General features: G+C 44.2%; 1 protein-coding gene and 1 pseudogene across 1 annotated transcript in view; both read left to right on the forward strand.

Moving 5' to 3' along the window:
• The window catches only part of LRMDA (leucine rich melanocyte differentiation associated), a 923,478-nt gene that overhangs the window by 876,308 nt on the left and 20,841 nt on the right, over positions 1-26,329 (forward strand). The gene's annotated exons all lie outside the window — the stretch shown is intronic.
• On the forward strand, positions 9,524-9,643 carry LOC136646444 (5S ribosomal RNA; annotated as a pseudogene).

The raw sequence follows: 26,329 nt of genomic DNA on the forward strand, positions 1-26,329 counted from the left end.
CTGTGAGCTGCATGTAAGAGCAAGTTACGAGAACAGGGTTGTTAGTTTTTTTTTTGAAAGAGTGATTCGGTAAGGGCGCAATCCTAACCTGTGCTGGAACAGGCAAGCCAGGAGGCTTGCGCTGTATCCAGTGCAAGATTGTGGCCAGAAGCGGCTCAGCCAGAGGTAAGAGGAAACATTTCCCCTTACCCCTGGGTAAGGGCTGCTGGCCACAATGGGTCTCCTTGGACTTGCGCCACCTCTGGAGGTGGCATAAGTCCGAGGATAGCGGAGTGGCTTGAAGCGGCTCCATTCTCCCCAGGAACGGGGGTTGGGATCTGGCGTAACTGTCGGATCCCAGCCCCGCCTCCCGCTCCCCGCCTGCCTGCCCTCAGGGCTGCCCATCACCCACCCTCCCCCCACCTAGGAACACCTCTCTCCCTCCTCTTCCCCACCCCCCATGCCTACATTTTCCTCTTGCGCTGATGCAGGCGGGCCAATACAAGTGGCTAGGGGAAGCTGGCGCAGAGGTTTATGTCAACCTCTGCAGGCCAATACTTCTCGGAGTGCCAGCCTGGCTACCCCTCGAGGAGGTGCAAACATGCTTTACGGCATGTTTGCGACACTCCTCGGCCGGCCCAAGGGACTTGGGCCAGCATAGGGCGCAGTTTGGATTGTGCCCTAAGTCTAGCAGGGAGCATGTGAAGGGCAGAGACACGTTTGCAGCCAGCTATGGGGAGAGTTTCAAAAACTGCAGCATGCTTGCATGTACATTATAGTTTATTAATTTGTCATGTGTGTCTGGGGTTTTTTTTTTTGGGGGGGGGGGTTAAATTAGCAAAACTACTATTTGGGTTTAATTTACATGTTCTGTGCTCCAAGATGTACTGTGTTAGTGACCATAATATGTGACTGAGGAGGCAAAGCCAAGTTGACTTTGCCTTCAAATCTCGACGAGTTGTGAAGTTGCCCCGAGACTGCTGCAGCCTCAAATAAAGGCTTAGGATTGGGCATATTAAAGGCCATGTTAATATCACATTACCGAACATGATGCAAAATTGACATGGCAACGACTTTTTGCTGATGTTGCTGATAGATACTTATGCAAATGTGACAATTTTCTTAGTCCTCCTTGAAAGTACTACATCATTTTTTGTTGGTCTTGTTAGCAGTGCTATGGTGAACTTTGTATCTTTTCCCCCTGTTTTGTTACAGGCACCGATGATAACGCTTGGGTTTTTTCCCCTTCTAATATATTGATAAATACCGCTGATTCAGAACGTTTACATAATCTTTCCAATGTCAGCAGTCATTTAAATTATCCTAACTTTGTACTGAATCTCCAAAATCCAATTACGAGCTAATAATAATTGTCAGTTTTACTCTAAACCTTTAATGATAGGTCACAAGGGATGTTGTATCAGAAGGATTAAATTGTCGGAGACGGTAGCTATGCCCAGCCTTAAATTACTAGCCTCTTATCTGCTGGTAACAGAGGCACTATATGTTTTGTCGCCATTTTTGCTAAATAGAATAAATGTCACCCAAATTAATTTCATCTCCCTTAAATTAGCTTCTTAGTGTGATTTCTCACTTCAGTCAAAAATTTATTTCCCTGCAGAATTAAATTTCCTTCTTAATCTGTTTTATTTGCAAGAGAGAGAGTTGAAGAAGGGGTGGAGAGAACATCTAAGAACAAATGCTGTCTAATTCATTCTTTGAGGAGGTTTTAACTTTTATTCATCATAAAGAATAGGTCCTTTTAAAAGCAGACATTTTTAATCTGATGAAGTCTGTCCTGTGATTTGCGATCGCTTGTGGGAACAGCACAATCACGCTGAATTGGTAGCATCTTGGCAGGGGAGGGTGAGGGGCTCCAGTGATGGAGCTTCCTCAAAAGTACTTGTATCTTTTCTACAATGAGGAGACAGCCCCAGGCCATATCCTCAACTGTAAAAAAGATGGGGAGGCCCATGGTTTCCTTGGCCTTTGGGCATGCTTCAGAGCAACTGGGGAACTTAGAAAGTGAGCGTGTGCATATAACCTGTGTAATAGGGGAATTGTGCAAGTATTCATGTTACCCCACTGCTGATTATAGGATTATAGTTCAGGTAAGCTGGTCCGTTGGTTAGTGCACAGGAATAGTGCACAGGAATAAACAGATCAAATTTTCACCACGTATGTAAACTCATCCCCTTGCCTCCTCTAGCCTGAGTTTATGACCATGAACCCCAAACTGTGTAACCGTTATGTTGGAACTCCTCCATGCTAAGCCTTGCACTCAATATTTTGCCCAGGAGTTTCCAGTGTGTGCAACAATGTGGATTGCAACCATTGTGGGTTTAGAACTAAATACAATCAATCAAGTTGCCTCAGTAGGCCTGATGTACCCTAAACAAGAGATATTAGAAACAGTGACTGTAAGGAAGGATGAAACTTAGTTTGAGGGATGCCATCTCAGGACTGAGTCTGGTAGTTTTTAATCAGATACAGGAAATAAAATATACCTTTGGAGACAACGTAACTGGGAAATACGCTTCATTAGGAATGAAAAGACCACATTGTGCTAGAAATATTGCTGCAGAGATTGTTAGAAAAATTGCAGACCCTGAAGGCAAATTTTTCTTCAAGGTAAGATACATATTTCACAGATGCTGATCAGGGAATTCTAAGCAGAGCAACCAATTCCTGTTTGCAGTTTCCTTTTCGTTTCTTTTAGCATTATACTCTTTGCTACGATACAGAGCTGTCATAACACTAGGGTAGGGTATAAAATCCTCTCGCAGAAAATGTGGAGCCCATGAAATGACACAACTGGTTTGTCCGATCTGATACTAAAACTGAGCAATATAGATGAAAAATGAATGATAAAAATGGTGTCATTCCAGTGAATACTGCACAGAAAAAGCTTCTCAGATACAAATAAAATCAACAATATCACATGAAACTGTGAGAAAGTAGTTCTGTGCTAATATTTCCTTAACGCCTTCTCACTTCAAGCAAAATATTTTCCTCAGGTTGTGTTTAAAGAATTAATAAGCAACACACGTGCAACCCAATCTTGACTTGCCTTGGAGCAGGCAGGCTGACGGGCCTGCAGCACATTCGAGGCAGGGTTGGGGCTGAAAGTGGCTCAGCCCAGGGCAAGGGGAATCGCTTCCCCTTACCCATGGTAATGCCGCAGCAACCCCAATGGGTCTACTCGATTCTGCTCCACCTAAAGAGGTGGTGCAGATCCAAACTGCCCTGGGCTGCCTAGGAACAGGAATAGGATCCGGCATAAGTGCCGGATCCTGGCCCTGTCCCCACTTACCCCCCACCCATGGGTGCACATCCCTCCCACCCTCCCCACAACCCCCAAACCTGATACCTAACAGGCTTTCTTTAGGCTGGCTGAGCGGAGCTTGCGTTGACCTCCAGAGGCCGACACATGTTTCTGCACTGGCCTCCCTCCTCCACAGATGGTGCAAAAGTGCTTTGTAGCACTTTTGTGGCTGTCATGGGCCAGTGCAAGGGACTTGTGTTGTCCCAGAGCATGCTCTGAATTGCACCCACGGTCTGTTAGCTGTTTTCCTTTGCTACCCTGACACAATCAGTTAATGTTGCATGTTTTTGACCTCCTCTCTCTCTCTCTCTCTCTCTCTCTCTCTCTCTCTCTCTCTCTCCCCAAAGCCAGTTCCCAACATTCTTCAGTCACAGTATAGCACCACCAAGAAACAGAATCCAGGGCTGCGCTGAGCTAAGGGCTGGTGTGGGTCTTCCATTGCTTACGATTCTCTGACCTTCTCTTCACCATACCCATCATTATTATGGCCATTTTGCTAGTACAGGCATACCCCCATATCTGAGGGGGTTCCATTCTGGCTTCCTCCCCCCCCCCCACAGATACAGGGGACAGCTGTACGACTAGAGCCCCCCTTCCACAAGCTCATTGCATTACCTGAGTTTTATAGAAGAAGCACTTGCAGTTCGAGTGTTTCTTTCTTAAATCGTCTTGCTTAACTAAAGAGCTGAATGTGCAGGCAACTAGCCAACATGCTACAGAGAGACCAACAGGAAGCAGGAACTCCTGCATGTACCTCCTTTGCGTCTGCTGCAAAAGGCAGCACACAAAGTAGCTGGAGGATTGCGCTGAACCCACTAAGGCAGGTAGGCTGTCATGGGAGGCAGGAGGGGTGGGGAGAGCAGAATGGGGTGGGTTGAAACAGGGTGGGGAGGTTGCGGTAGAGGGTGGATCCAGTGGTGATGGTACTTGCCAGATCCTATCCCCTCCATCGGCAGCTTCCCTAGCCCCTTTTTCTTCTGTGCTCCCCATTAATAGTAAGGAATGCGCTGCAACCATGTATTTTTTTTTTAAATTGATCCTCTATGCTTTCACTTGTTGGCAGTAGCTTTCTAACATGCTCATGTACAAAACATTTTATTGTAAATTGCTCTTTGAATACGAACACTGCTTTAAGAATCCCTGGAAAGTGCTGAACATGCAAATAAATGATCAGGATTCCAAACAGCAAAGTTTCATTTTTATTCCTCCTAAGTGGAATGTTGGGCTTCGTTTTTGCAGTACTACAATATTTGTAACTAATCTGGTGTGCTTCATAAAAGTAGCTTGAATGTGAAGCTGAAGAAATGACTGTACTAAAGTTGTCCAATTCACCTTAATGAGCACTTTTCCCATTTATTTTTTTAAGAAGAAGCTCCATTATTCAAATTCAAAGCAATCTTGAGATGATTATCCATTTGAGATGGTCCACCCAAGTTGGGAGAGGCTTGTTTATACTCTTCACAGCAAGGTTTCTCTTTCTGGGTTTCATTTCATGTTTAAGCCCCTCTCACTAATCTTTTAAGCTAACTCTCCCACCTGAAAAATCCATTTTTATTTGTAATTTCCAGAAGAAGCAAGCTATAATATGATCCTAATTGGAAAAATATTGGGGAAAAAGGAATGATGGCAACTCCAGATCTGACACTCAGAAAAAAGAAAATCAAAACCTGGCATCCTCTACTACCGATAACCCTAACAGCAATCACTTCATCATGTTGTTCTGTTATGTGTCTCTCAAGGTTTTGGCCAAGTTGTTTTTTTTTACCAGAGGCTGTCTTTTCTTTATACTTGGCCTGTATTTGAAATACTTTTTTGCATTATCTCTGTTCTGTTGCTTTCGCTCCCCCACATGTTAGTGAAAATGAAAACAAGTTGGATAAAAGTGCAGGCCCACACAACACAGTGTCTCCACTTCTGACCATCCCCATATTTAAAAACAAACAAACCCTGAAGTTCTCCAGAGATAATGTTCAGCATTCCAGTTGTTATATCAGCAGTTTTCAAACATACCCCAGCCGCAGCTCACTTTGGTGTCCAGCACTGCCGTTGCAACCCACCATGGGCTTCAGGAACACCTCTGGATATGTTGTGTTTGTGAAATCAGAAGTCACTTCCAGAGACATTTCGGGGCCCACAGAGGCCCCTGGAGGCTGTCCTTGCCCTAGTGTGATGTGAGAGTGGCATCCAGAGGTGGGTTGCAACTTGGATGTGGCCTCCAGTTGTATCTGTTTGGTTCTAATTTGAAGCCAAACAGAGGCAAATGTGGGTGGGTGGGCCAAACATGACCCACCTGGCCTTGTGGGTCACAACCCACAGTTTGAGAAGTGCTGATTTATATAATACGGCATACTTTGACTTTCATCCACTTGACTTTCATTGCTTTGAGTTGGAAGATCGAGTCAGTGACTCAAACTTGAGTTGTGAAAATGCGTTATTTTTGCTGACTCAGCAACTCATGTCATGTGCATGGAAAAATTTGAAAAAGACTTGAGTCAGGGTCTACCTGACTCGAGACTTGTCCCCACGCATGCTGACTTGAATCTGCCTGTGTCTGGTTGTGCTTGATTACTGTTTTCGCTGCATGGAAAACCTTGTGGGGCCAGCATTCCAACAGGGCGAGCAACAGGGAAGTTCCAGTCTGGAGGCAGGAAGGGGTTAATGTGAGCAGGAGGGGGGAGGTGAGACTGGGCTCTCTTTTCCCAATATGAAGAAAGGAACGGATTATTGGACAAAGGATGGGCATTCTGATATTTTCATTGGCTGAGGGAGAGCAGGAGGAGGAGCCAAGGGGGGTTCTTGCCTTACAATTGGCTGGAGAAGCCCAGGGAGAGGAAGAAGGCAATGGGGGGAGGGGGTTCATAGTGATCACGCTTGCCAACCACATGGAAAGGGAGAAGGAATTCTCATTGAATGACTGATTGCAGTGGGGCTACTTCTGAGTAGGGCTGCAAAGGATCAGGTCGTTCTGGTAAGCTTTGCAGCTGCTGCTTGTAAACCCCCTTGTTGTTTTTGTCCCTCTCACCCCTCCCGCCCTGTTTACAGATGGGTGGGGACATCAGGAGAGTGAGTAAAGAGAACTCCGACATAGACACGTACCCTAGCAGCAGCCCTGTTTTTTTCCATGGCAGCCTTCTTAAAGGGGGGGCGTCTCAACTCAAGTCCATTAGACTTACTAAAGGGTGACTTGGAGACTCAGAAAGTGCCCCCGTTAGGAATCCTTGCAAAAAAATCTGTTGCGCAATATAATGTATAGAATTGTAGCCTTAATAGGGAACCACATCTAATGGCCCAGTAGGCCAAAGGAGCCACCATTTGAAAAAGTTTGGGAACCACTAGTGTAGACAATGCATATTTGGAAAAAAAATGTGTTTTAAAGTATATCCATATCTTTACATCATTTTGAAAAACAATCAAGTTGTGCATTAAGAAAAATAAGGAACTATGCAAAGAAGAAATGGTTACACTTTTCTGCTTTTATAAAAAGAGGAGAGCATTAAAAATCAGGACACTGATTTATTAAAAGATTTTGGGGAATAGTGAACTAAATCTCTTAAAACCTTGGTTCAAAGAGGATGCTTAATACAAGGAAATAAGTCCAAACATGCCCTTTGTATGCTATCGTTTAAGGCTGATTCATAGAATTGAAGCACGGAAAAAAATATTATAACAATAATTTTGTTGGAGGAAGGTTAAGCACATCTTTATGAAAAGCCAGCATTGTACAAACAGTCCTCATTCTGGTATTGTTCCATTATTGCTTTGTAGCGTGTGCAATGTCCAGGTCACAGCTAGTGCAAACCAGACAAGCTTAAGCCGTGATGAGTGATATCAAGTGTGTGTGGTTGGGGGGGGGAAGGGTTGTATGGATCTGGATTGTCTCAAGCAAAGACCCCAAGCAGAGATCTAGGGCTGTCAAATACATTGTGGGCCTGTGGGGGGAAATTCTGCAATGAACGTCTGCAGGGATTGTGAGTGAGTAATTCCAGACGAGGCCACCTTGACAAAGGTATTAGGTGTAACAGGACATGCTGGTGTTGCAAACACACCAGCAGTTATGAGCATTTCAAGCAAATGTTTCTCATTTCTCTCTCCCCCCCTTCCCTTTGTTTGTTAAGTTAGATTGGGTGACTGGTGCTGAAACAATTTAATCCATGTCTGCAGAGCAAAGAAGAGAGAACCCATTATTGTGTTCCTTCGTCACTGATTGCTTTATTGTTCTTGGCGGGGTCTGCCTTTTTTCCTCGTAGAAGTTTCATTTTGCAATTGTAGCTGTAATATTTTACATGTGTTATTGTGCCTTTCATCACAAAAGCGCTTTGCAGACAAGATAGCAAGAAAGACAAGGCTGTTTCTGCTCAATGGAGATCTGGGCTTAGACTCTAGACCCTGTGGGCACAGCCTTTAGTGGACTGGTGCAGCCGTATCACTGAATGCTCTTCTGCAGCTTGCCATTGAATTTTGGCAGAACATGCAACATTAATATACTCGCTGTACAATTCCCCATGTTCCGTATTCACAATGTTTTCAATCCTTTTTTTTCCTTTTAATTTGGAGGAACAATTATGCACAACACTAAACAGAACAGCAAAAATACAAAACGCAGGTGATGTAACATTTCTTTAAATGCTAACATGTTAAGACATCAGTTCTAAATTAAACGTGGCATCCCTATTAACTATCTTTTTTACAGCAAAACATACAAAAAATTCAATCACTGCAAAAAGAGAATGTCGTTTGAAGTCATCCTGGGATTTATAATTCCAGAACAAAATGAAAGCCAGGGTTGGCCCACCCAGGAGGTGAGCTGAAGCTGCTGCTTTTAAGCAGCAGGTGGGCACACCAAGACTGCTTTACCATACCTCCAATGGCCCCCACACCTCTTCATCCTCTCTGCCATGCCACTCTGCTGCTCTGTGTCTTGAAACAAGATTGCAGAAGTGTGGGCCTGCAACGTGGAAATCAGGAGAAATATCATCCCGCTTCCAACAAAAAAATTAAAATGTACTTTTTTTGATGGTGGGATGGTACTTCTCCTAGCTTCCTTGTTCGTGGCCCTATTCTGCTGCTCTCCCATTTCAAAACGCAAACTGTAATGGCCAGGAGGAGGAAAAGGAGAAAAAAAATAAGAGACAAGTGAGCTACTGGGGGGTGGGGTTCATGTGGGGAAGCTGCCAAAGGGTTCAGGTCAGGAACATTTTGTGCACCAAGGGAGGGGAGCACTTCACAGCATGATGGGTGGGAAGAAAGAGATGCCGGAGTAAGGTGGAGGAAGAAAATATTTGTGTGGTATGTCCACAGAAATCAAAGTCAGTACGACACCTAGCTGTCGTAAGTACCAGGTAGGTTGCCCTTGATGAAAGCTGACTATTTCTGCTCATAACCATTATCAAACACGTGATTATCTCCCACCTCCATCTACATTAGATTCGTCAAGTGTTGCATCCTCTGAAACCAGACAATGGTGGAGAAATACTTTTCATTCAGCACAATGCAACTGAAATTTCGGTTTAGTTTAATAATAAAGGAGAAGCAGAGGCAGGCCTGGAGGGAGAGCATGGGGCAAATGCCCTGGGCGTTGTGTCTGCGCAGCGCTCCAGACTGCATGGGAAGCCTTGCGAGGCTCCCAACATGAACTTATGCAGTAGTTCCGGTTTTCTGGAAGTAATGTTTAAGACAGTGGGGAAGCCTCAGAACACTTACCCAATGTTATATGAGGCTACATGGTGATGGATAAGCAGGGGGGCGGCATGGTTTGGGGGGTCAGCATTGCGAATCTTTGCCCCAGGGTGTGTAGCAGGGCAGGTCCGTTACTGAGGAGAAGGAAAAGATAGCAGGAATAACACTGCTAACTTCAGAAAAGTGCAACTTTTTATATTATTTTATATTATTTATCATCATCATCATCATCATCATCGGATTACTCCTCTGACTTTATTCAAGGCGGTTTACTTAGGCAGGCGTTTCTAAATCCCTCAAGGGGATTTTTACAATCATAGAAAGGTTCTTTCTTTCAAGAACCACATAAGATTTCAGATGGATCTTTCTTGGTCTGGTATCACTTCTGGCCTTCAGTTGCCTCCCACGCAGCTGACAAGCAGCTCCTTCATCTTTCACTTGAAGGGCAGCCAAGACGCTTCTTCGCTCACACAAAAGAGCAGATGGAATAACTCAGCACGGCTTGTCAGCTGCTTCAAGGTCTCATTATAAATTAATGATGGTGCTAGTAGCAACTGTTACCCTGCACATGCCTGATCTTGTCTGATCTCGGAAGCTAAGCAGGGTCAGGCCTGGTTAGTACTTGGATGGGAGACTGCCTTGGAATACCAGGTGCTGTAGGCTTATACCAGAGTCTTTCGAGACTGAAGGCTGCCAACCATTAGGACTCCCGGCATCAGAATTCTGTGGACCGCCTTTTGTATTCTCTTCATGATCTAGTTTCTTAATTATGTAGTTTTTATCTCTTCATGACATGATATACAGTTTGGCCTTCATATGCTGGCCTGGCCTAGAAAGATTTAGGGCCCAATCCCATCCAGAACAGGAGCAGCAGCTCTGAATGGCTACTGCCAGATCCTATGCTGGAATTGAGCAGGCAGGAGGAGGTCTCCTCATTCGTCCCCTTGCCCTGAGTAAAGCCCCAGCCTGCTATTTAGCTGGCACAGATTGGAAAAGCCCCATGTTGGGCTGCTGAGCCCAGGAAGGGGATAGGATTCGGCAGAGGAGGCCTCAGATAGTCCAACCCCCTGCCGAGCCTGTTCCACTCCCCGTTCCACACTGTCTCTGCCCTCCCACCACCCAGAAATGCCTCCCTCAGCCCTCCTCCCTCCCTCCCCACACCACTTGATGCTTTCCTCATTTCCACCAGTGACTGACAATTTCTCTGTGGTGTCAAAAGGGTGGTGCAGGCCTCCTTTCCATGCTGTTTACTCATGGGGTGATGCAAACAATGCGGTACGGCACATTTGTGACACCCAACACTGAGACCCAATAGACTTGGGTTGCCCAAAATTGACTTTAGAATGTGGTTTTTACATCTGTAAAATAGGAATAATCAAATAAGACTGGCACCAAAATGCCAGAGTTTAGTTTGATGAAAATTTTGTGGTTCCCCCCAAGGCGAAGCATTTGAGAAAGTTAGAGGGAAGTCAAGTACGTTTCTGTGAGAGAAATGAAATTTCTCAGGGAGTTTCTGCACATCCCTAGAGAGACCTGTTTCACAAAAAGAAAACACTGCTGTCCTTATATGTGATATTGTCTATTCCCCCCTTCATCTCTGTCCCCACATCCTTGGGGGGGGGCTGCAGAGGGGGTAGCAAACTCCCCAGACCCTCCAGAGAGCCATGATGACCCCCAGGTAAGTTTCAAAACCTCCTTCCTCCCTGACAGCAACATGATCTCCCCAAACATGTTGCTGCTGATTTCTGGGCCATTCTCCATAACGGGAAATGGCCCTTTTCTGATTCCCCTGGTGGGTCACGACCCACCAGTTTGGGAACCAATGAGTTAGATCATTGATCTGTCTAACTTAGTACTGCTTGCCTAGACTTACTGCAGCCCTCCAGAGTTTCAGACAGGTATTTCCCAGCCTTATCTGGAAGTGCCAGCGATTGACTGGGCTCTTCTGCATGCAGAGCTGGTGCTCTACCACCAAACTATAGTCCGGCCCTGTCAGGGCCAGACCAGCCCAGCACTCTGGGTTAGTGAAACCAAATCCATACCTGGAGTGTGTTCCGCTGTTAGTAAGGACTTCCTCTGGAGCCTGAAGTGGTGCAATGGTGTCACTGAGGTTCGCATCACCTGGTGTGGGAGGCCAGAGTGTCACCCCCCATGATGGTCCTCCTCCCATGCAGTGGGTATATTTGGTATTACTCCTACAAACTGTGATTAAGTTAGTTTGGTCACCAGTGGTGTGTCCCGTCCCCCCCGGAAATTAAAGCAAAACAAATAAATAAGGGGAAGCTAGCCCTGTTCCACCAAATGAACTTTCTCTGCAGCCTGCCTGCAATACCCACCCCCCCTCCAAAATCAGTAAGGTTTTCAGCCCTACCCAGTGCCCAGTCCAATTTAAGTTCTTATGTTTAAACCAGATCACTGTCAGGATCCACCTGACTTTGCAAGTCAGGTGGAAATATAAGGTGAAATATAAAAAATTTCACCTTACCAGTTCAAGCCTCTGTTTTATTCTTTTTATTGGGGGAGGACTGCCTTCTGGAGCATTTGTTGAGCACCAGGTTCACCAGATTGGGACTTTTCTGGCCTCACATTCCTCTTTGCCTGACCTGACCACGAGCCAAGGCATATTTGCTTCCTTGCGAGTAAACAACTACTTGCAAGTAAACGCTTAGTTTCACTTTCCATAGGGCTCAATACATTTGTCAGCTTGGAGAGAGGGACTTCCTTTTTGGGTGTTTTTGGGGGCTGTGTTAATTGGTTTGGGGCCATTCTGGTGTTATGGGATTCCTCTCAGCCTGCCCTTTCCGATGGACTATGGCGTGCTTGCCTACTCATAAGTAAACAGCAATAGGGCTCAGTTTCACTTTCCATAGGCTCCATGCATTTTTTGTTTTCTGGTTTGGGGGCCATAACTTTTGATAGAAAGGAGATATTTCACTCCAGTTTTTTTATTGTATTCTGCTGAAATTCTGCATCCAACGGTATATGACATGATGGTATTATTCCCAAAAACTTTGATTTTACCCCGTGATTCCCCCCAGTGTGCATCATCCCCCTGTGCACGTAGCCCGCCGCAGCCAGCACCCTCTGCACCCCCCTATGATGCCACTGAAGTGGTGCAAGCAGAAGGTAGACAGGGACATAAGTTCAGAATCCTAGTATTCATGCCAGGCTGGACAGTTCAGCTTATTTCCTACCTGCCCGCCTAAACCAGTGATACCTGGCCCTATTGCTTCCTGTGCTAGAAAAATAACTCTCTTGTCTAGGATTTGACCACATTCTGTCCCTAGTAGTAGTAGTAGTAGTAGTAGTAGTAGTAGTAGTAGTAGTAACTTTATTGTCATTGTGCTACAGCACAATGAAATTTATGCACCTTTGAGATACAAGCAGAAATATATACTACCGTTCCAACAATCACACTCTACACACTCACCCACACATTCTATACAACATGCATCATAATATAAAAACAGTATAGCAGACCATAATGCCCAGGAGCATGGTAACAACTATATCGCCTTATTCAACGTAGTTATGGCTGTGGGATAAAAACTGCTCAGGAATCGTGTGGTGCATGTTCTAATAGTTCTGTATCGTCTACCCAAAGGCAACGGTTCAAATAACTTATGACCTGGATGGAAGGGGTCTCTCAGAATACTATGTGACTTCTGCAGACAGCGAGATGTATAGATGTCCTCCAAAGCTGGTAGATGAAGGTTGATGATGTGCTGTGCGATCTTAATAATTCTCTGCAGAGCTTTTTTGTCCCCTGCAGGGCTATTTCCGTACCACACCAAGATATCATGTTAGGACACTCTCTATGGTGCAACGATAGACACAAGCAGCTGCTGTGACAAATTTAACCTCCCAAGCTTCCTCAGAAAATATAACCGTTTTTGTGCCTTTTTTATCAACATGCTGGTGTTAATAGTCCATGAGAGATCCTCTGTGATGTAAATACCTAGGAATTTGAAACTAGCAACCCTCTCCATCTCCTCACCATTTATGTATAATGGTGTGTGTACATCCCTCTTTTTCCGGAAGTCAATTATAAGTTCTTTAGTTTTTTTGATGTTAAGTGAGAGATTATTTTCTTTGCACCACAATAACAACTCCTGTACCTCCTTCCTATAAGCAGACTCATCATTCCCGCTAACAAGCCCCACCACTGTAGTATCGTCTGCAAATTTTATAATTTCATTGGTGTTATGTGATGGGGTACAATCATGTGTATACAGGGAATAGAGGAAGGGGCTCAGCACACAGCCTTGGGGAGCTCCTGTATTTAATATCAGAGTGGAAGAATGATAAGAGCCCATCCTAACTGACTGTGGCCTATTTGTCAAAAAGTCCTTTATCCACAGACAAATGTCTTGCTGTATGCCCAAACTAGTCATTTTAAAAAACAGGTAGAATGGTGTTAAAAGCAGAACTATAATCCACAAATTACAGCCATAAATATGTACCCCATTGTTCTAAATGACGCAGGACTGTATGTAAAACAATAGAGATGGCATCATCAGTCGACCTATTACTCCTGTATGCAAATTGACAAGGATCCAAGGTGGGTGGAAGACCAGACTTAATATGTTTTAACACCAGCCTCTCAAAACACTTCATAATTACCGAAGTTAGAGCCACAGGTAATCATTGAGAGAAGCAACTACTGTCTGCTTAGGAACTGGCATTATAATAGATGTCTTCAAGCAAGTAGGGACAGAGCACTGTGACAGATAAATTGAAAATATTTGTAAAAACTTCAGTCAGTTCTGCAGCGCAATCTTTAAGGACCCATCCCGGAATCCCATGTGGGCCAGCTGCTGTCCGGATGTTAATATTCTATAAAACCCGTCTCACATCATCAGGCTGCAGGACAAGTGACTGACCATCAGTGGCTGCAGCTGGAATGTTGGTGGCTGCTATCTCCTCCTCAAACCGGCCGAAAAACTGATTAAGCAGCTCTGCCATGGAATCACTACTGCTGGGCAGACTATTTTTATAATTCTGCCCAGTAAGTTGTCGCAGGCCCTGCCATACCCGGCGGGTATCTGAACTTTCAAAATGCTGCTCAATCCTCCTCCTGTACATGGCCTATGCATCCCCAATGCCTTTTTTTAAAGTTTGCTCTGGCCTCACTGTACAGTAGTGTGTTTGCAGAATGGAAAGCAGCATTCCGGGCTCTTATCAAAAGGCGCACATCTCTGGTGACCCAGGGCTTATTATTAGGAAACACCCATATTTGTCTGGTGGTAGTGACAGTGTCCATGCAGCTTTTGATATAGAACAGTACAGTTGAGGTATAGATGTCGATATTGTCCTCTGCAAATAATGTCCAATCAGTACATCTGAAGCAATCCCGAAGTTGCTCCAATGCATCTTCTGACCACTGTGGTATTTCTCTGACAACAGGCCTAATTCTATTGACAAGAGGTCTGTATGATGGTATCAAAAACAGAGATATATGGTCAGATTGTCCCAGATGGGGCAAAGGTATAGTCCTATACCTGTTCACAATATCACTATAGACATGATCTAAGGTATTTTGCCCTCTAGTGGGACATTGTACATGTTGATTGAACTTAGGGAGGAGAGTCTTTAAATTAGCCTGATTGAAGTCATCTGCAATGACATACACTCCATCTGGGTGGGCCTGTTGTTGTTTACTAATAGCAGCAGATAGTTCATAGCTAGAACAGTATTTGCTCCTAGAACAGTAGCTCCCTAGGCCTGGTCGCAGCTTAAGGCCATCACTGTCCACAAAATGGTTGAATAATAAATAGAATTTTTTAATTTATTTTAAATATATTAAATTAAAATAGATGCAAATGAAAATTTGAAATATAAATATTGTGGAAATTAAGTGGTATTAAGATAAATATTTTATTAATTAGATTAAATTAAAGTGGATGAAAAGGGAATTTGGAATATAAGTATCGTGAAAATTAAAGTGGTAAATATATGAAATAAATTAGATGGAATTGTAATTTTGGAATATAAGTATGGTGTAAATTATAGTGGTATTAAGATAAATAAAAGGGTTATTTTATAAAAAAGAAGGTAAATAAAATAAATTATAGATGTCAATTTATTTTGGAGAAAATGTATTTTGGGTTAATAAATATGTGGTGGATAAGCGAAGTATAATATTATTGTAATTGGAGATATTTGTTTTTAGATGTGATATTAGAAATTAAGAATCAGATAAGAGATTGTATTTTAGAGGTTAGTTTAGTGGTAAGAAGAGTCTATAAGTAAAAATTTGAAGCCTTTTTTGATTGGATAGTTATGGAAAATGATGTATAACATGTTATAAGAGATATTGAAGGAGGTAATACCATTGTAATCGGAGACTTTTTTTTTAGATGTTATATTAGAAATTAAGAATTAGATAAGAAAGATTTTATTTTAGAGATTAGTTTAGTGGTAAGAAGAGTGTATAAGTAAAAGTTTGAAGTGTTTTTTTTATGATGGGATAGATAAGGTTAGAGGAAAAATATGGAATGTTAAAGTACTAACCAGTTGGGTTAAAGAATATGATAATTTTTGTACTGATTATTAATTTTGTGTTGATTAATGTTTGTTGAAATCGATGGCCACCACCCTCGTGTGTAACCTATGTAGTCCTAGCCCTAAGTCTATCCAATTTTCCTTACCTGTATCTGTAATAAATAAATAAAGCATTATAAAAAAAAAAAAAAGGCCATCACTGTCCTGGTCTAAGTCCTGAATCAGTAGATAATTATAGGGGAGGTTATTAGAATTTTTGCTCCCTGACATTTCATGGAAACATTTTTACTGTAGTTTTGTGTTTGGTTGCACCTGATGTGTTGAAATTGGTGGCATTGTAATGGCTGTATAGAATGTAATGTATGTAATGGCTGTATATAAGAGTGGCAGCCACTCTTTACAGCCTTCATAGATCTCACGAAGGCCTTCGACCTGGTCAGCAGGGATGGCCTCTTCAAGATTCTCCCCAAGATTGGATGTCCACCCAGGCTCCTCAGCATAATCAGATCCTTCCACAAGGACATGAAGGGCACTGTTGTCTTTGATGGCTCCACATCAGACCCCTTTGACATCTGAAGCGGCGTGAAGCAGGGCTGTGTTCTTGCACCAACCTTGTTTGGGATTTTCTTCGCTGTCCTGCTGAAGCATGCCTTTGGAACCGCAACAGAAGGCATCTATCTCCGGACCAGATCAGACGGAAAGCTCTTCAACCTCTCCAGACTGAGAGCAAAGTCCAAAGTCCAGCTGAAATGTCTGCGTGACTTCTTCTTTGCCGACGATGCATTTGTCACTACCCACTCTGCCAAAGATCTCCAGCAGCTCATGGATTGTTTTAGCCAGGCCTGCCAAGATTTTGGACTGACAGTCAGCCTGAAGAAAACACAGGTCATGGTTCAGGATGTGGACTCACCTCCCTGCATTACAATCTCTGCGCATGAACTGGAGGTTGTCCATGACTTTGTGTACCTTGGCTAAACAATCTCTGACACTCTTTCTCTCGATACCGAACTAAACAAACGCATCGGTGAAGCAGCTACCACATTTTCCAGACTCACAAAGAGAGTCTGGTCCAACAAGAAGCTGACGGAACATACCAAGATCCAGGTCTACAGAGCTTGCGTCCTGAGTACACTTCTGTACTGCAGCGGGTCATGGACTCTTCGCTCACAACAGGAGAGGAAACTGAGCGCTTTCCACATGCACTGCCTCCGACGCATCCTCGGCATCACCTGGCAGGACAAAGTTCTAAACAACACAGTCCTGGAACGTGCTGGAATCCCTAGCATATATTCACTGCTGAAACAGAGACGCCTGCGTTGGCTTGGTCATGTCGTGAGAATGGATGATGGCCGGATCCCAAAGGATCTCCTCTATGGAGAAATCGTGCAAGGAAAGCGCCCTACAGGTAGACCACAGCTGCGATACAAGGACATCTGCAAGAGGGATCTGAAGGCCTTAGGAGTGGACCTCAACAAGTGGGAAACCCTGGCCTCTGAGCGGCTCGCTTGGAGGCAGGCTGTGCAGCATGGCCTTTCCCAGTTTGAAGAGACACTTGGCCAACAGTCTGAGGCAAAGAGGCAAAGAAGGAAGGCCCATAGCCAGGGAGACAGACCAGGGACAGACTGCACTTGCTCCCAGTGTGGAAGGGATTGTCACTCCCGAATTGGCCTTTTCAGCCACACTAGACGATGTTCCAAAACCACCTTTCACAGCGCGATACCATAGTCTCTCGAGACTGAAGGTTGCCAACAACAATTGTAATGGCTGTGTTCTAGGACATTTGCGTGTATTTGTTACGAGTTGTCACAATAGAAATTCAGAGCCATAGACATAGCGGGACTACATTTTTTCCTTTTTTGCCCCTTTATTTAATGTTCTTACATTTTTTTAAAAATGCATGTAAGGTAAATTATGTAACGTTTCCAAACCATTTCTTAGCAGACTATTATTGCTCTTGAAGCCTGGGGGTAGGTCTGCTGTCATGGTACATAAATAATTCAGTGCAAACAAAAATTATTTTTTAAGTCGTTTTAAAGGTCTGACTTAAACTGACAAAAGGCAGAACTTGTAAAGTTAAAGGAAAATGATATCTTCTTGCTTGTATGGCTGTGCAAAAACTCACAACAAACCCAATGTAAACAGGCAGCTGAGGAAGAAGTCCAGAATTGCTGAAATAAAACTCTGAAGGCGGGAATACTGGTTGTTATTGACTGGGATGGTAGGACTGACCAAGCCTCCAAATATGGAGAGCTGCAGATCAACATAAATGACAAGTTCAGACATAGAGCCATTCTGAACTGTTTTCAGGACACAGGGAAATGATAGGAAGGTGCCTGCTTAAAAGATATTGATTGGGCAGGATCACATGATTAGACATGCTATGGACCAGAAGCAAAATAAAATGAGAAAAAAAAATAGTAAGGAAGCAGATTTTACTAGAAGGAAATTCCAAAGTATTGTGTCATTCTCAAGATGTGGAATTTATTTAGTAATTTGAAAAAATTTATATCTTGCTCATCTCCTCCTTATTCAGAGGTCCTAGGGCCGCTCACGATGAAGGTTGAAAAATAACAATAACAATTTTTAAAAAATAAAAATCAGAGAATAGTGCCAGCATAACAAAATATGATGGCAACCATCACTTCATCAACGCAACAAAGAACAGAAATTCGACCAAACAATAACTGCTGAACCCCCCGCCCCCCAAGCAAAAGAGAATAGATGGATTTCAGCGGACATCAAAAAATTGGAAAGAGGGAGCAAACCTGATCTTTAATGGCAAGGAATTCCGTATTTAGGGTGCCACCACCAAGTGCAAAGATGTGGAAGTAATTGGAGGTGGTGCGATGACATTTTCACAGCCAGGCTTGAAGCCAAGGAGATACTTGCCAAATTCGTCCAAGTGACATAGCTCGTGAGAACAAGAAGCAGCTCGGCACAGCCGAGACAGGGCTGAGTCAGTCACTCCAGAGCTACTGCTTCTCCTGCCACTACCATCTTGGCTGAACCTCAGGCGGCACAACCCTATGGCCTGGTACCTGGGACAGACCGCACCCTACTTGCTACACCACCAGAGGAGATTCTCTTCTAGGCCACTGCTGATCAACCTTGCACTCAGGTGCAAACTGTTTCACAGGTGTGTGTGGGGGGGGAGGGTGGTAGGATAGCAGTGACCAGCTCAGTTTTTTTGCCCAACAGTTTCCAAGCGGGAAACTTCAAAGGTCCACTTTGTTCTTAATCTCCCTAGGTGCAGGTTCCTTGTGGTGGTGCAGAACTGAGAACCTGCCTGTACACAGAAGGGGGCCCTGAAATCCTGTGCCCTTTCTCCTTATCAAGTTTTATTTGTACCTGGTGCACACCCCTTTACATATATGCACTGGTGTGGTGGCATCTCCTCTCTCAAGGGGAAAAAACTCATTGGGTAAGTTATTTGATATGGTTGTGATATTCAAAGTCACATTCCTGGCACCAGGTCTTGAGGGGGGCATCAGGCAAAGCCCTGTCTTTGTGTCTTTGTGACCCCTTGCCCAGTGAATGTGTATGCATTGGCCCCCTCACCCAAGTCCTACTGGGAAGGTAAAAAGGGGTACTGCAACACAAGTTGCAAGAAAGACTTGCCTGATCATCTCCAGAAGGTAATGGGGCACTGGCTCTATGGCTGCTTCTGTCTCACCACTCCAGGGCAATCCAAATCACTTTCTGTCCACTGGTGAAAATAAAAAGGGAGGTTATACACCTGTCTCAGTATCCCAAAGGAGAATTGACATGGCTGGTGCTGTTTTGTTGGATGTATATGGCAAGACAGTGCAGGTTGTAGGCAAACCAGCTGGCCCAGAGTTCATCCCAGGCTTCACATTCTCAGTTGAATGGCTGTCTGCCAGTTCCTCCCGGGTCTCCGTTCAGACAGCACAATATCTGTGGGTGAGGCACAGAACATCCAATCTACATAATACTCTCTCTCTCCCCCCCTCCCCACCAGAATGGAAGCATCACTGTCACAAAGAAAGGCACTTCGCACATGCTTAGGAACTCCTGGCTTTTAGCTACTTTTCTAGAAATTCTGCTTTGAGGTGGATGAACTCTGCAGTGCCCTATAGCACCAACTCTTTTGTTGTTGGAATTTTCATAAGCAAAGGATGGGGGAAAATTCTTTTCTAGCCTGTTATTGAGTAATGTGAAAAGATTTTTTTAAAAACCCTTTCTTGAATAAAGTGCTAACGCTGAGTTGGATGTATACCACTCCTTAGTTTGTGGGAGGTTACAAAGGCTGGCGTCCTCTTGAGGTTTCAGCTATAAAATGCACGCATAAGTTGGCAACTTCAGTACAGCAAGAACAGTAGAATGGTGATGTCAATGGATTAATGGACATTTAGGAGGGAAGAGAATTCAGGATGCATATCATTTCTGCACCTAAGAATTATATACATGGAGTGTTTGCTTTACAGCTGTTCTCATTCCCTTTTTGGTGTTTAATATGCATTTCCTGTCATGCTGAAGGGTCAGCAGGGTGAATCCAGGAGCCAGATGGTTTACCTCTACCCTAAGGAAAGACAGTGGAACTTAGCTGTGCATTGTACCAAATAAAGCTCAGACAAGAATCCAGGATAAATGTAAGAGAGCTGGATTTAAAAAATGAGTGTTGCTTCACATTTGCAGCTATAACCTTCTTAAAGCACTTTTAGGGTTCCCCCTCCCTTTAAGTCTTCTCTGCCACTCTCTTCTCTTCAGCTTTTCCGCAGTAACTGCATCTAGGAAAAATTATGGGGGGCAGGTGGGGGGGCAGGGTGGAAATGTGTGTGCCTCGTTTTATTTACGGCCCTTGCTCCGAAACAAGTTTCAGTTATTTTAATCTGACTGAAATAAGAAACCATAATCCATGGATGAAAAGACAGTGGACAAACTCAGTTAAATCTCAAGTACCCTGAGGACATATATTTTGTCCATTTTTCTGGTTCTTTATGTCCCTTTCCCTCCCCTCCCTTCCTGCTGCTGCTATTCCCAACTTTTAACTTTTGAAAAGCCAAGCAGTTTAAGAGGCCGGGCCTGGGGAGCTGATTGGTATGCAGCACCAATTTCAGGATCTGTTCCCAAGCCTGTGCAGAGTGAAAAATGGCCTGCATTTTCTTGATAGCCCATGTGGTTGTAAAGAATAAATGGCTAATGAATTACAGATGAACATTGACGCAAATTAATCTTCCTGATGTCCCTGGGTTATATGGCAGCCATTTAAAAGTTTAATCAATACACTAAAGTTGAAAACATGCAGGCACTGCAGTTGTTTGGATGTAATAAACATCAGAGGGAAACGGGAGGCTTGTACCCAGTCCATGTATCATAATGACAGGTATTTATGTTTAATGGACTAAATATTTTTTATTGGAAGAGAGCAAATGTCAGCCTAACTTTGTAAGCCCCGCATTCAACTTTCCTTTGTGGTTGGTGAGAGACGGCTGACATGTCATTGAAAATGAAAAGGGGGGGGGAATGCCAATAGAGACAAAGCCAAGGATAAAGAGCTGCATTTGCAAGCACATCATGCTGTTTTTAATGCTCCACAACCATTCATTAAATAAAAATGTTAACTCCATTTCTAGCATTGCTGTAAACCGGTTTACTGGGGGAGACTTTTAATGGGTATTAGAGGAAACAAAAATCAACTGCTGCCAGACCTTCATCTTCCTTCGAGCATGTTATTTCCAGTATCTTTTCACAAGTTTCAGTTTTGAAAGATTTATAATTAGCCTCTCCCCCCCCCACCCCTCAGCAAGACAAGGAGAAACAGGGAAATGGCTTTTAGAACCTGTGTTTCCACAGACCTTTCCTTTGCTCCAAAGGAGTAGTAGCTTTGTGTGTGCTTTCCAAACACTCTGATATTAATTGCACTTTGAGTCCATAAATTTCAGGGCTGTCAAGTTACTCATCTTTGCTGTAAACAGAAGTGCAAGGGGGGGGAGATTGCTGTCTGGCACACCAGTTTCTCTTATTCTGTCACATAGCTGTATCGGAGAAGGAACCTCTTAAGGTGAGATGAAACTAATTGTGGTAACAGCCCACTCATTCCTATGCGGCTGAGCTCCACTTTGGCAGAACATGGGACTGTATCAGTCCTGGCTCAGGCCAAATTAGGAACGCAGAAGCCTGTGGTGGGGCAGAGGCCAGATTATAGCAGGAGCACCACTGTTTCCTTTATTGAGCCAAGCAAAAATAAAGCTTACATCTTATTGCATGACCTGCTCTGGCCAACTGCTATCTATTAATAATAATTAGCATTTGCATGGTGGGCAACCTTCAGTCTCGAAAGACTATGGTATAAGCCTACAGCACCCGTAGTCCCAGGCAGTCTCCCATCCAAGTACTAACCAGGCCTGACCCTGCTTAGCTTCCGAGATCAGACGAGATTGGGCATGTGCAGGGTAGCAGTTGCATTTGTATAGTGCTTTCTGAAAGGTTTGAGGTAGTCCTTGCAGCAGATCCTTTGAGTAATAATATCCCGCCATTGTATCTGGGGAGCTGGGGCTGAGAGGGAGAGGCTTACCTAGATGCCTAGTGACTTCATGGCAGAGGGAAGACCAGGGAAATCCTGATTCTCCAAACCTATTGGGCCTTTGTGTTGCCGGAACTGACATGCCAAGCCGGGCCCCTGGCATGCGCTTCTGGGCCACTGCCACAAATGGCGATAGGCACAATGCATATGTTGGTGGCTCCCAGAGGCTCCACCAGTGCTGGTAATTTGAAGATGGGCGCACATTGTGAATAGGGAGGGGGAGGGCAGAGGGAGTTTCAGGGTGTGGAGGGAGTGGATCTTGGCAGCACCAGCATGTGCCTAGGACTCTAGTAGTCTCTCTTTTTGATGAGTCCTCTTCCCTTTTTTCTACTCAGAATTACACCAGCAATATACGTAGCTAGCATAGGTCCAAGAAGATCCACAGGCCACCAGTAGGTCTACGCAGAAGAACATAGAAAATATTTTTATCTTACCTCTAGCAGGCCTCCTGATTTCTCCTCCCTGGATTATGTGCGTGTTCCATCAGCACAGCTGCATTGTCAGTAATGGTGGGGGACGGGATTTGGCAGGCAGTCTTTTAGACACTGTTGCACCAGCTCTCTCTCTCCCCCCCCCTTCATTGGTTCAAGGTTGTTACCCGTTCATGATTTGTAGATTGACTTCATGTGTTAGAAGTTTTGTCTATAATAAGTAGAAAACATATTGTGGATGGAGCAGGCCTTATTTCCTGTGACAGTAAAATTATGTGTCATTAACTATCTACAGTCTCTGGTGTCTTTAGTTTAATACCACTGTTCCCAAACTGTGTGTTACGGCATGTCGCAGTGAACTCAAAGGGGTGCCACAGCACCATGGGATACTTTAAAGGCACCATGCAATATTCATAAGTTATTTTGTTAGTTTCCATAGTAGGGTAGTAAGGGGCTCTTCATGATAGTAGGAATTTGAGTAGCTGCACAGAGAAGCATATCTAGTGGGGCACCAGTAGAGACCTGAATTGTAGGGTTGAAGCCCTTGTTAGATTACTTGTAGTAGGAGTTGCACAAAAGGCCTGGGCAAAGCTGAAACAGCACCCAAAGCTGCATCCAAATTATCAACCTCCCTCCTTTTTCTATTGTTGCATATGCCCTGACTTCTTCTATTGTTGCGTACCCCCAGCCCTTCACTGCCATCACCACTTCCTCCTTGCTCACCCAGCCTTTTCAAAACAGACTGTGCAGAGCTTGCAAGGAGCAGAAGTGCTTCTTTGCTTCTAGTATGTGCCAAGGAGCCTGTTTTGAAGAAGGCAGTAGCAGAGTGATCCTGAAGCTCCCCACTCCCCAGGACTTCCATCTCCATTCAAAAAGGGCTGAATGAACATGGTGGGTACAGAAATGGAAGGTATCTTTACTCTTAGCATGCTTGCCCATCCTGTTTTGAAGAAGCAGCTGAGCAGGCAAGAGGGTGATAGCATGATCCTGTTTTGATTGCTCTCCTGGAAGGGGAGCAATCAGAAGAGGGCCACAGCGTCCCCCCCTTCTTCTTGCTCTAGCTCTGCTGCCACAATGGCTGGAGGAAGAGGTAGGTTGACGCTGCCCCAGTCCTCTTCTTGGTCACTCACAGGCAGCGAGAAGAGGATCAGAGCGCAGGGTGGGCAACAGACACAGAGTGGAGGGCACCCCCACCAATTTGTTTGCTGCCAGGTTTGTTGCCTGGGGAAAGGCAGTATAGAAATCTCTGTAAACAAATAAATTTGCACTATTCAGAGCAGCCACTCTTCACTTGGCCTTGTTGGGAAGCCAGTCCTGGGCACAGTGCTAAGACTTCAGTCTTCAGTCACATTGCTTGATAAAGTTGGTAGCAGGAAATACTACAAGCTAATGACAATCAGGCATCATTGACCTGTTTTTCCAAGTCTGTAATAATTAAACTAAAAATATGTACCCAAATTCCCACAGTTACACTGAGTCAACCAGAGTTCCTTTGATGCTGTACTGATTTTGTCTAGTGCTGCTAAGAATGACCAGAGTGTTCATAATTTTCCAGGTTCACAGGTGTTCACTCTCAGTCCAGATCTACTATGGGATTCCATCTCATCGCCAGGATTGCACTAACCCATGAGGGCAACTGATCTCTTTACTGCAGGACTAGAGCACTATCCAGACGCCAGTGCTAGTTCAGAGGCAGTCTTCAGCTTTTTGAAAGGCACACAGGATCTTCCCTTTATGCCTCTAGTTGATTCAGACTGTTGCCTTGCACTGGCCTTAGCCCACATTAGTAAGGAGAGGGGGACCCTGTCCAGTTGTAAGCAAGCAGGGGGAAGTGTCTGCACATTTTTCTTCCCAAGTCACCAGCAAGCTGTGGTAGTAATGGCCGTACCAATGGACGGAGTTTGTGTTTGTGTGTGTGTATTAATGGAAAAAGACATGCTTTATAGTATATGCATGGGCAGCTTTTAGTACTAACATGCCATGCAGGTATTTTGCACTTGAGAAGCAGTTTCTGGTTACAATGTGTAGCACAGCAATTTCTAACCTTTTTCATCTCATGGCACACTGACAAGGCACTAAAATTGTCAAGGCATACCATCATTTTTTTGACAATTGACAAGGCACACTGCACTGCCAGTGTGGGGGTGGGGGGGACTCACATTCCTAATGGCCCTGCTAATAAGTGACCCCCAAACACCTGCAGACCATTTGTGGCACACCAATGTGCTCCAGCACAGTGGCTGAAAATCATTGGTGTAGCATGAGGCACATGCATTATGGTTCTGTTATTACATATGTATACCTATTCACAGTGCTGGTGCCAGGTTGCTGGGGATCCTGTAGCAAAGTCCTGCACTGGGCCACCCACGTCACCAGTCACTCATCTCCCTGATGGCCCATTGGTTGCTACCATCATTGCTAATACTTGGCCAGCGCCTGACCTGGTTCACCTCTGACACCTCCCCTACTTCTTTGTACACTAATGTGATTCAGGTAACCATGCCTTTCAAAAATAACCATATGTAGTGCTGCAGCTTATGTGAGTGAGGTATGTACCATACAGGAACATAAGAAGAGCCCTGCTGGATCAGGCCCAGGATCCATCTAGTCCAGCTTCCTGTATCTTACAGCGCCCCACCAGATGCCTCCAGGAGCATGCAAGTTATTTTCATCTTGCTGCCACTCCCCTGCATCTAGCATTCTATTTACCCTTGCAACCTCCAGCGAAGACACCAGACTGCACTTTATTAAACACAAGTGACCAATTTTTAATTCATGGAACCTACTGAACACACCTCCCCTCCTTTTCAAGTTTCATTTCAAGTTTTAGAAATACATTTACTACCCTGCGCCCACCAGTCCTGCACTCGTCTCTACTTTTTGTAATAACCATTGGCTCTCAATTCTCTCCCCACCCTCTTGCCTCCTCAGTGTTAAAAATTGAGATTGTAGGTTCCTTGGGGCTGCATATTGTCTTTCATTTTAGTGATTTTTCCTCTGTTTATAACTCAGCATTTTTTCTTAATGATAGATGTTGATGGCAAAATGAGCCTTTTTGAGCTGTTCATCCAAATGTGGCTTGTCATCACTTACATAATCACCTGCAATAAGAATCACTTTCAGGTGGCCAGACAGGAGAGCTTTACCAAATTGGAAGTGAGTTGGTAATTTTTTGCGCTTTCAGAACATGAATCTGCTGCAAGAAATTAAAATAGGTCTTTCTGAGCAAGAGGGTCAATAATAAGTTTTGGGGGCTTAATGGGAAACTGACCTAAACAGTTAAGTTATATCAAACTACATATGCCAGTACATCTGTTCCTATTCTAGGTTTTAGGAGTGTACCACGGAAAAATGACTGTGTATCTCTGAATTTGATTGAAATCTGGTCACAGGGATGAAAACAGCTCATAGAAACGTTCCGTTAATTTGAAATTGTCCAAACTTACATTGAACTGAAGGATGGCAAACCGATGTACTGTGATCTGGCAGGCCATTGTCCCTCTTCCATGTCCATCTTGAAGTTCTGAAAATGTATTAATGACAGTATAAAAAGAAACCAGGTTACAAAACATGTCAGTCCTGAGCCTCTGGTGTTTAGACCCATATCCTTGACAGCTAAGTCAGGAATCATGTAACTTTTGCTTCTGATCCTGAATAATGAGCATGTTACAAAAATGGGGTCTTCTTCAACATTACCCTGCAGACATACCTCTGTTGTCTCTCAAGTCATTCTGCATTTTGTTTTGACAAAGAAAGAGCATTAGAGAGAAAATAGGGAAGGAGGAACACATTTTTCATCACAAAGGCTTAGTAAGGTAATAAAAAGCCCCCCTCTCAAGACATTGTCATGTACTGCTGGTTATTTGTGAT

Source organism: Tiliqua scincoides, chromosome 3, assembly GCF_035046505.1.
Source record: "Tiliqua scincoides isolate rTilSci1 chromosome 3, rTilSci1.hap2, whole genome shotgun sequence".
In the NCBI taxonomy this organism is placed as follows: Eukaryota; Metazoa; Chordata; class Lepidosauria; order Squamata; family Scincidae; genus Tiliqua; species Tiliqua scincoides.